Here is an 11,488-nt window from a genome sequence, read left to right as displayed (position 1 = left end):
TAGGACCCCGCTTCAAACGTGGCCGGTCGAACACAAGGCCGTTTCCTTCGTTGTGCGGTACGCCAGGCCTCATTTCCATTGCATGTTCCATCCAAGCCCTCCCGATGAACACGACCACGTATTCCTTTCTGACCCAGCCGGTTGGCTCCCCATGAACACGACGACGATGTTGTTTCTCTGTTCTGACCCAGCCATGTACGTATGCGCGAATAGGCATTCGAGACCCTGCCCGTATGTACATACGTGGCCGTATTTCCTTTCTTGCACCCTTGCCGCTGTACGTACGTGTACATGCTACGTGTGCGTCTCTACTACGACACGTGCGCGCCTCTACATCTATGACACGTGCGCACCTCTACATCAACCAGTATGTACGTACATGTTCGCGACCAGAATGACAACGCTACGTACGCTTCGACCAAGTGGGTCCCGACTGTCAGGCACTTCCTTGCGTGCGAAGATGTAGCTGGTGGGTCCCAGCAGTCAGGGGGGCGAATCGTTTTTTTTTTGCCCGGACGCACTTCCTTGCGTGCGAAGGTGTAGCTAGTGGGTCCCAGCAGTCAGGGGGCAAACATTTTTTTCACGAAATATGGTGGCCCATCCGATGGGTCCCCGCTGTCAGGTGGAGGAATAATTAGTTTGCACGTAATAAGGAGGCACTTCCTTGCTGTGGCCGTGGACCCAGCTGTCAGCCTCTCCACGTACAGTCCACGTCCGATGGAAGCCGTTCCTTGACCATGTTGACCACGCCGCGCCGAGAGCACCAGGGCGGTGGACGACGGCGAGGCCTAGGAAGGGGATGATGCGGAGCCGGGGAAGACGAGGCAGTGGATGCCCACGCGTAGAGGAGTACGAGGGTTCACTGGTTCGCTGCGGTATGAGGCTGCCGTTGCCGTAGAATAACAGGGGGTGTGGGTGAGTAGAGGGATGGCCTGGCTAGCGGTGGGAGTAGTAGGGGGCGGTGAGGCCTCTGCCGCATCGCAGCCGCCCACGGGAGGCAGGAGCACGAGGCACGACTGGCACTGGTTTGGGCGGCTGGAGCAAGAAGACCAGAGGTTGAAGAAGCACTACGGCCGTTGGATGGACATCATGCGGTCACTGGAGCTAGAATCGTGCATATTGACTAAGTTGACAAAGCCATCCGTCCCCGTCAACTTAGTAGGCCCACAAGTTAGCCTGCCACTACACTGGGTCCTAGCTAACAGGGGGAGTATTCATTTTTTTGTGCGTAATAAGGAGGCACTTCCTTGCGTGCGAAGATATAGCTGGTGGGTCCGAGCTGTCAGCAGTGGTAACGTTTTTTTTTTCGCGAAACACTGAGGCCCTTTCGGTGGGTCCCCGATGTCAGGTGGAGGAATCATTATTTTGCACATAATAAGGAGGCATTTCCTTGCGTGCGGCCGTGGACCCAGCTGTCGGCCTCTCCATGTACAGTCCACTTCTGATGCATGTCGGTCATTGACCACGTTGATCAGGCCGCGCCGAGAGCACCAGGGCGGTGGACGATGGCGAGGCCTAGGAAGGGAACGACATGGAGGAAGGGAAGACTCCGCATTTGTTTCCCATGCGGAGGGGAGTACGACTGAACGAGGGTTTACTGGTTCATCTGCCGTCGCCGGGGAGGAGGTCTGGGTGAGTAGAGGGATGGCTAGGCTAGCGATGGGAGTATGGTGGGGCGGTGAGGCCTGCGCGGCAGCACAACCGGCCGCGGGGAGGAGGGAGCAGGCAGTCCCGCCGGCGCTTGTTTGAGCGGCTGGAGCAGGAAGAGCAGAGATTGAAGAAGCACGACGGTCGTTGGATGGCCATCCAACAGTCATTGCTTGTGCGTCAACCTTTTTTTAGGAAAGCCTCAAATCTGTGGAAAACAGCATACAGCCCATCTGCCATTATTTTTAATAATTTACAGCCCATTTGCTAATTCTTAAGGTTTTTTTTGGAGCCCATATTCTTTTTTTTAGCATTACAGCCCATATTGTGGCCACGGTTAAAAACTTATACGAAATTTTGCATATTTCAGTGCGGTCCGAACTGTTTTTTATCCCGAAATTTCGACTCACATCCAAACTGATTTTAAAAATTAATGTATATCAATATAAAATCCAACAAATTCTCCACGCATAAGAATGAATGTAATTTAAAATCTCGAAATGAAAAAAAAAGATATTTGAAACTAACTGACGGTTTGATGTGTTTTAAAAATGTACAGCCTGTTTCTCATTACTGATGGGCCATTTTCTCGGCCAACCGAATGAAAGCTCTCCTTGTCTTGAAAGATTTGCAGCCAACAGGCCTGACAAAGCGACTTACTTGGCAAATCACAAAAAAGCTGGGTTGTGTCCGTGGACCCAGCTGTCAGCCTCTACACGTACAGTACTCTCCCGATGGAATGTCGTTGACCACATTGACCACGCCACACCGAGAGCACCAAGGCTGTGGACGACGGCGAGGCCTAGGAAGGGGACGACGCGGAGCCGGGGAAGACGCGGCAGTGGATGCCCACGCGGAGATGAGTACCAGGGTTCACTAGTTCGGTTGCGGTGTGAGGCTTCCGTCGTCGTAGGGCCTGGCTAGCGGTGGGAGTAGTAGGGGGCAATGAGGCCTCAACGGCAGCACAGCCCGCCACTGGAGGCAGGAGCAGGCGGTCTCCCCGGCGCTGGTTTGGGCGGCTGGTGCAAGAAGAGGAGCGTTTGAAGAAGCAGCAGGACCGTTCGATTCAAATCCAACGGTAACTGCTGCTAGAATCGTTTGTTGACTAAGTTGACAAGCCCTGCGTACGCGTCAACGTAGTAGGCCCACAGGTCAGCCTACCAACCGGTGCGCCCCAGATGTACGGAAACAAATTTAAAAATAAGTTAGTACTATGTCATGTTAAATCCAATGAAATACGTATAAGATATCAGTGAAGAACAAAATTCAAAAAAAAACTAATATCCCATTTGCTCGTCTTGAAAGATTTGCAGCCCCGTAATTCGGAGAAAACAAATAGGCCTAGCTTGGGTATTCTTCAAAAAGAAATACTGGGCTACCTATTTTCCCAAAGAACTGGTGCATGATCATTTAGCTTTATTTATTTATTTACTTATTTATGTTTAGGGGACCATGAGCATGTACCTAGGCCGGATTCATGTGAGAGCCTCCCTTCCAGTTAATTATGGGCTTCTCTACTGGGCCTTCATCAGTGGGCTGCATGTTATCAACAAGTGGAAAATTTGTTCCGTACGAAAAATAGTATGAGCTACGTACGGTACGGGGCACTAAAGGATCGAACCGTGCAACAACTTCCAAAACATTGTGTTTGTCGTTCTAACAACACATTTATATTCAACCAACAGACGAAATATACTACTGATTGTACATTGAAAACAGCAGCAGCAACAACCAGGGATGGGGGTGCAGCAGAAGCAGTAAGCAGGCTAGAAGAGTGAAGATGCAGCTCTCTCTTCCAAACCAAACATTAGCCATCATTACAAAAGGGCTACCAAAAAAGAACAAGTGTATGCATCAAACTAAATAAAAATCCTACTACACCAAGTGTATGCATCTAACTAACTGGCTCAGTTAGACGTTACTAATTATTAAGCTGTGGAGATTGGCTGACGGCTTGAACCAGATGGGTGCCTGACGGGGGAAACTCCAGCCAGCAGGTCGAAGTCTGATACTTGCGGCCCTCTCTCCTACTTTGGGCTGCAGAGCGTGGCGGCACATATCAGGGTATGGTGCATGCAGAGACGCATGGTACGCTGTGTACACACAATTTTGCCTGATGAATGAAACCGCGCTGCTATCATGATCCTTGCCGTCGGTTATCTCGTGGTTAATCGGATAATTTAGTCCGACAAACAGAGAGCGTGTGCCAAGGCTACTTACCAGCCTCCAGTCAAAAATTCCTGAAGGCCCAGAGAAGCTGGGATCCTGCTCAAAGACCTTGCAGTGAGTATGATTGTATTCCACGAAACAACACGTCCGGTACGTGCGAACGATCATCAATCTTTCGTCGTCATCTGATCGAGCCAGGAACCACCTACAACTGCCATGTCGCTTTTCTTTGAAAGGTTCTGGGATTAGGAATGGTAGGGACACCAGGCGGCCTACAACATCATATCAAGTTGGAGTCAAATAAAAAAGGGCTCTTGATTTAGTCAATCTTAAGAACAGCATGTTATGAGCATGAATATTTTTTTAGTAAATGTTGACAGTAATATAAGCAAGCCATCATGATATCATAGGAAAGTAACATACTGCTGTAAGAGCCATTTGTAGCGATGACTAGAGTAGGCCAGCAATATATCCAGCCATAGAAGGAGTCGACAGCGTAAATTAAGCCCTTGTGTTCAATGGCATCAGAGAACCATGGAGGATGTATGATCCTGCGATGGACGTGTAGATTTATCCACTTACCGCAGTGACCTATCAGATAGGCAAGACCGTGGTTGAAGAATGCAATTAGCCTGAAATCTTTATAATTCCCAGATCTTGTGGGCACTTGGCAGATTACAACCTTGAGCAAATCAAACTTGGTATCATGTTGGCTATTGTAAGATTCCGAGTATTCTGGGCCTCGGTGCCAAAGCAGTGCAGTGTTAATCGAAGGAAGGTGGATCAATCGCCGGGTGTAGACCTCCACGAGCATCCAGCTGTCGCGACCGTCGACGAGCACCATCCAAGACGTGTTCATGCCGACCCAATACATACCGTTAATGTAGCTGAGGCTGGCGGGGATCGGATCGCAGTGAAGGGGGTTGATGCTCGCCACCCTACGATCGTTATGCTGCGTGACATGTCGTTTCTGAAGATCAGGCGGCATCAGCAAGCAAAGAGCTGGCTTAAAAATCTCCTACCTGAGGGCTTTGAGTAAACGATACAGCCCAGATGAGCACGCGGTGAGCGGCATGGTACTGAGATTGTCCACATGCGAAACAATGAGCTTGATTACCTCTGTGGGGAGCGAATTCCATCCACTCTTTCGGCGGATGCTGCTCGGTTCTGCCATTGTTAGTGCTTGGGTTTCGGACGAGGGGGGGAGGCGCCTTAGCGGGGATGGAAGCTTGGACGAGATTATGTGCGGACAAAGATGGAGAAGCGAATATGTGCTGCGGGAAGTGGACAGGTGATGATGACTACATCACGATGCTTGACTTACGAGGCACATACCAGCAGCGTAGGGTCATATCGATGCCAAACAACTTGCTTGAGTGATCACAGTACTGGTACTCCCTACAGTACCTACTACAGTACTATGCCCTAGCTTGCTAGAGTAGAGTAGTAGAGTAGGACTCTGCTCTACTACTAGCACCAGAGGAGTAGTATATTCTAATCTAAAATAGTTACAAACTTCGATGCCCAATCGTGGAACGACTATGAACTGTGCTCAAAGACCGTGTCTACGTGGTGTTTGGACTTATATGCAAAAAAATAGCAAGATGCACGTGCATTGCACGTCACACCATCATCACCAACTCAGCTTTTTCTCTACTCCTACTCCTATAAAAGACTCAGCTGGTGATGATGGAGGCGAGGAGGCATGTTCAGCCGGGCGTGCAGTAGACGGCGTAGCACTATTCGATTTGTTATAAAAAAGTACTTGTAGAGATAGAGACATAGGGAGGAGCATGAGGTAAGGCCTTATCTGTAAATGTGGAGCGAGGTGCGGGTATCTTTTGTAAAATTGTCATAGTTGGCTTTATATCCGTCAGATATAGATCGGACGGTCTATATTACAAGATGGCAGGCAAACCATCATCACCAACTCGGTTTTCTATAAGAGTAGATATATATAGATATAGATAGATAGAGACTAGGGAGTACTAGTAAGGACACCATCTACTGCTTCCTGTGCTACTCCTGCGCTCCATTCGGCGGCCGCAACGTCCCCTATAGCCACTCCCTCCTGCGCTCCATTCGGCGGGCGCTGTTGAAATCTGGGGAGCGCACTCTCGCTGCTGGCAGCCACGACTTCACCGACGACGACTTCTTCCCCAACCTCGGCAACCTCTTCCTCAACGACATGGGCGACAACCTCAACGCCAACGGTGCTCCTCCCGTTGCACCGTATGTGTTTCTGTCCTTCCTGTTCGAAATCGTGGTAGAATTCATGTTTCTACTCTGTATCCTACTACTATGCTAGTCCACATGGTTAGTTTCATCTCTGTTATAACCGTCATGATTTATTTTGTGCTTATTCGGATTAAATCTCATAGTAACTTGCTCACATATTCAACTGGCGCAACATCCCCTACAGCCACTCCCGTTTCATGGACGGCCTGGTCGATGCCTCCAAGGAGCCCTTCGTCCACTGCTATGAGTGACCGATGTCGTTTTGTGGCTCGCCGGCGGACATGGTGCATCACCTCACGGATGCGTGCAGCGGTCACTGCTGGCCCATGGCGGAGAACATCAAGTACGACACGTGCTACCGGTTCACCATGCCGGAGTCGCTGGAGGATCACCACTGCCTGCTAGTCTCGGAGGAGGATGGCAGCGTCTTCCTCTTGATCGTGGGCACCGGTGAGGCCCACGCAGGCCACCGCCCCATCTTTGTAGCGTGCGTCAGGGGCGTCGCCGCTGACGCTGACACTGACACGAGGCAGATGTACGGGTGCAAGGTCAATGTTACTACCCCTCCGGGTCACGTGGGCGGCGAAACCGGCCTCATCGGACAGACTTGGAATCTGAGATGCTTGGACTATCCCGCCAATGTGGACATGGAAAACCCATGGCATCCGTTCTATCCTTTACCAGCCAACTCGGTGCACGGGGACTCCAAGGAGGTTCACCTGGACATACGCATTATCAAGTGCACTTAGAAAACATGTAGTGTGTGTGTGGGCGCTTATGGCCCGTGTCTTTGCCGCTTTTGATTCTGTAAGCTTGTCGTTAAACTTGAGTGGCTTTCGCCGCAGTCCTTCCTTTGAACTGCTCCTCTCAGTGAGCTGATGTAAGACACTTTGGGTTTCATTTGATAATGGAACCAGGGAGGAACCTCCCTGTTCTTCTAAAAAAAATACGCATTATCAAGTTAAATGTTGATCATTAGTCTTCGCTCAATGTAATCCACTGTCTAAGCATGTGGAGACTTCCATGCAGGATCTTGCTCTATTGGAGTATCGCGCATGAATAAAAGTGTATCCATTTATGGTTTAGTCTAGAATCTTCCATGTATGAATTTTTACTACATTACTTGTGAAAGACTTATGATGAACCATTTCTTACATCTCCTCTGCCCCCTTGCAAGTCATCCTGATTTAATCCCTCCATCTAGGTGTATAAGGGCATGGTTAATATTACTTAATAGTATAGCCAACTGTTGACAATAAGAAAGTGCCATGTCATCTGTAGCCAACATGTATAACAATCGATACTCAAAAACTAATTCTTACAGATCATTTCTTGCAAAGCACAATAAGTGTTATTTCTTCACAAGTTTTGGATGCAGGTTGAACAGTTGAGCGCTTTTGTTTGCAAAAGATACCTTTTTATCTATTTCACCTGGATGTTTGTGAGCTCTAGAGATGAGATAATATCCGAAGAAACCTATCGATACCCGTTACACATGAGATGACCCCCACATCCTTTGTCAAAATAAACAACTCCCCGATCAATGCATTTCACTCTTCGGTGCAACGCACGGGCACCTTACTACTATAGATTAGTACGACCAAAAATTGAACTAACATTATATATAGTACGATAAATACTGATGCAGATCACCTAAAATTATATCATTCAAAACTATGTTCAAATACGAATCCAACAATATAGTTTTTGTTGACATGCACTAACATTTTGTCAGTTAAATCTTCAATCAAATTCAATGGGGGACTAATAAACCACGACCGATGTAGTACAAGTGTAGAGGGCGGCGTTGCACGGGAGTCTCACCTCTCACCCCGCTCGTGACGCGGCAGTAAAGCCGTCATATCACAAAACTATCACATCCCTAGCTTCTGGCATTGCACTAGGCTAACTTCATGTGTGCATCATGTTTAAACTTTGAAAGAAACTTGAAATGGGGATGTCCAAACCTAGCACCAAATGGAATTCAAATAGGTTCAACCTAAAAATATTTTCAGTGAATCCAAATGGCTTTCAAAAATGTTCATCATTTCTGGAAAATGCTGGAACCATAACCAGAGGTGTTGCACATTTTTCCATGTCATATTTGGTCACTGAATTAAATCATAAGTATTTGAATTTGGACATTTAAATTCTATAAAATATTTTAACTATCCAAATACTATTAAACTGAAATGTTCCATGTTGTATATATTCTAAACATTGGGCATGCATAGTTTGGTGATTTTTGATAGTGCCTAGATATTTTAGTAATGCCACAAACTTACAGAACAAAAGAAAAAGAGAAATACTAGAGAGAGAGAGAGAACTAACCTGGCCTTACCTGCGGCCCAGTAGGCAGCCCACCTGGCCAGCCCTCTCTGGTAACCCAGCCCACCACCGCAGCTCCTATCGTCTTCCTCCTCTGCCAGGAGGAGAAGCAGCTATGTGCGGCACGCACAGCCACCCGTGGCCACCTCCTGCCTCCCTGTTGGCCTCCCTGGCGCCCTGGAGTCGTCCCCGAGCGCCACGCGGCCCCCTCGATGCTCTCTCACTCTCTCTGGACCTCTCCCCTTCCTCTGTTCTCCCCACCGAGAGCCGCAGCTGTCGCCGCTCACCGTTGCCGCGCCTAGAGCCACCACCTCGCCCATGTAACATGCCCAGGAGCTCCGCCTCTGTCGTCTACGCCTCCTCGACGAGCCAAGCAACCGGGGACGCGCTGTAACACCGCAATCGACATCATCTTCAAGCTCCAACGCCAGCGATCGCGGTCGTCGCTCCGCCGCCTCCAGACCTCCCCCGAGCCCGTTGAACATCCCATCGTGATCAAAGTGAGCCCCTGCACCGTTTCCCTCTAATTGCGTGGCCTAGTTCTCGCCATAGCCGTTGTTTCCGTCGAGGCCGAGAGTGCCCCGCCGCACGACCTCGTCGCCGACAAAGCTCCGGTGACCTATTGGTCCCGTGGGTGTTCCCGTTGGATTCGTGAGCACGCATAGAGTTCGTAGGTGCAAACCGCTGGTCCTTCCGCGCGCTGTGGCATCGAATCCGTCGACGTTTGAACTCCGGCCGCCACCGTAGCTCGCCGTCGGCGTTGTTTCCGGCCACCCCACGGCCTCCCGTCCGGTCCTTTGGATGCGGACGAGCGAGAGGCCTCCCTGGTGCCAGCAACGCGTTGAGCTGCCGTCCCTAACGCGAGTCCGGCGAGCTCTCGCCATCGGTTCGGTCATCGCCGGCGTAGATCTGGTGATGATGACGTGGCCGCTTAATTAGGGCTTAATCACCTAGTTAACTAACCACAGTGACACAGATAGCCGGACCCCACTGCCTAACTAACCGACTAACTACGTAAGATTAAGATTAATCTAATTACAGTGGGCCCACGTGTCAATTTTGACTATGCTGATGTGGGTGTTGACCTGACCCCACCTGTGTGTGGGACTAACCAGCGTGAGTCACTAACATGCGGGACCCACGCGTCAGGTTTGACCTGGACCGGGTCTGTTGACCAGCTGAGGTCAGCATGACGCAATGCTGACGCCGTAAATGATTTTCTGGATTTAAAATAAATCAGAAAATACAGAAAATGCCCAAAACTTCTAAAATTCATAGAAAATCAACCGTAACTCCAAATGAAATAATTTATATATGAAAAATGATCAGAAAAATCCAATCTATCCATCTGTACTATTTTCATGCATGTTAGAACAACTATAGCTGCTGTTTAGCACAAATCATATAAATGGCATTTAAACCTTCACATATGGAGTTTGAATTTGAATCATGGATTCAAACCAACTTCATTTAACCTGTTGTTAGTTGCATTAGCTCAAATCACAGCATATTGCCATGTCATGATCATGCATCATACTGTTGCATTGCATTGATTGTGTTCTTCCTTGTTTGCCGGTATTTGTCCCCTCTCGGTAGACGATGTTCCGACGTTGTGATCGTTGACACTGATGAAGACTCAATGCTATCTTCAGAAGTGCCAGGCAAGCAAAACCCCCTTGTTCATTCCGATAAAATCCCACTCTCTCGCCCCTGCTCTCTTTTACTGCATTAGGACAACACCAATTCATTTGTTATTTGCTGCGGTAGCTGAACCCCTTTATCCTTTGCATGACCTGTCATTGCCACAGTAAATAGATGAAACCCACTAGCATGAGTAGGAGTTGTCTGAGCCCTGATGTGCCTACTCATTCATGCTTGTTGTCATGCCTGCTATTGCTTAGAGTTGTGTCAGGTCTGATTCATCAGGGATGAATCGGAGGTGTGTGAACATGTCCTACTGTTGAGAGCTAAGTGTGTGAACACGATTTGGTAAAGGTAGCGGTGAGAGGCCATGTAGGAGTACATGGTGGCTTGTCTCATTGCAGCCGTCCTCAGGAACTGAGTTTTGTGTTTGTGATCCATGAACAGCTTCTACCACACATTGGGATCCTTAATTGACTCTCTCGACTTATTAATCAACTTGATCTCTGTCCAGGAGTTGCAACTAGTTTCTGGTGTTTGTAGGTAGTGTTAGTAGTCTACCAAGTGGCACCCGATACAGGTGGGCTTGGGACAGACTAGGCATAGTGGCCCGATGTACCAAGTAGCACCCGGATGGTGGGCTTGGGAACCCTGCACACATCGTTTGGGGCCGTGAGTGACACCCCGGCCGGATCTCCTTGCGGATGGAACCCGAATAGGCGATAAACCTGGACGAGAGACTTGTGTGGTTAGTCAGGTCATGGCCGACACCCTCGCTGGGCTTCCGCTTGAAGGTTGCTGAGTACATGTCGTGTAAACGGCGGTAAGTGGTGAGAGCGTGTGTGAAGAAGTACACCCCTGCAGGGTTAATATGATCTATTCGAATAGCCGTGTCCGCGGTAAAGGACTTCTGGGTTACCTGTACAGTTCATAGACAAGTGAAAGTGGATACTCTAAAATACACAAGATAAGCGTGAGTGCTATGGATGGCGTTCTCGTAGGGAGACAGGAGCAGATCCATAGTGGTGTATTGATATGGTGAATATGTGGACTCGTGTGCGCCACCTCAAAAGAGTTACTTGCAGTCGTAGTTCAGGATAGCCATCGAGTCAAAGCTGGCTTGCTACAGTCAAACTCCACCATCCCCTTTGTTGATAATGATGCATATGTAGTTAGTTCTGATGTAAGTCTTGCTGGGTACATTTGTACTCACGTTGCTTAATTTATGTTTTTGCAGAGAGACTTCAGTCTCGCTAGTAGTTCCACATGGACTTCGACGTTTAGCTTGTTACCTCAGCTACGATCTTGTGCCCTCGGCAGGATCTGGTAGTTAGTCAGGCTTCTCATCCTTTTTTTGCTTTTGTAGATGTCTGTACTCAGACATGTTAAGCTTCCGCTTGTGCTTGACTTGTTTGCTCTGAATGTTGGGTCATGAGACCCATGTTTGTAATATCTCGCTCCTCGG

This window comes from Triticum dicoccoides, chromosome 2B (genome assembly GCF_002162155.2).
Source record: "Triticum dicoccoides isolate Atlit2015 ecotype Zavitan chromosome 2B, WEW_v2.0, whole genome shotgun sequence".
NCBI lineage: Eukaryota > Viridiplantae > Streptophyta > Magnoliopsida > Poales > Poaceae > Triticum > Triticum dicoccoides.
This window is presented reverse-complemented; position numbering follows the sequence as displayed.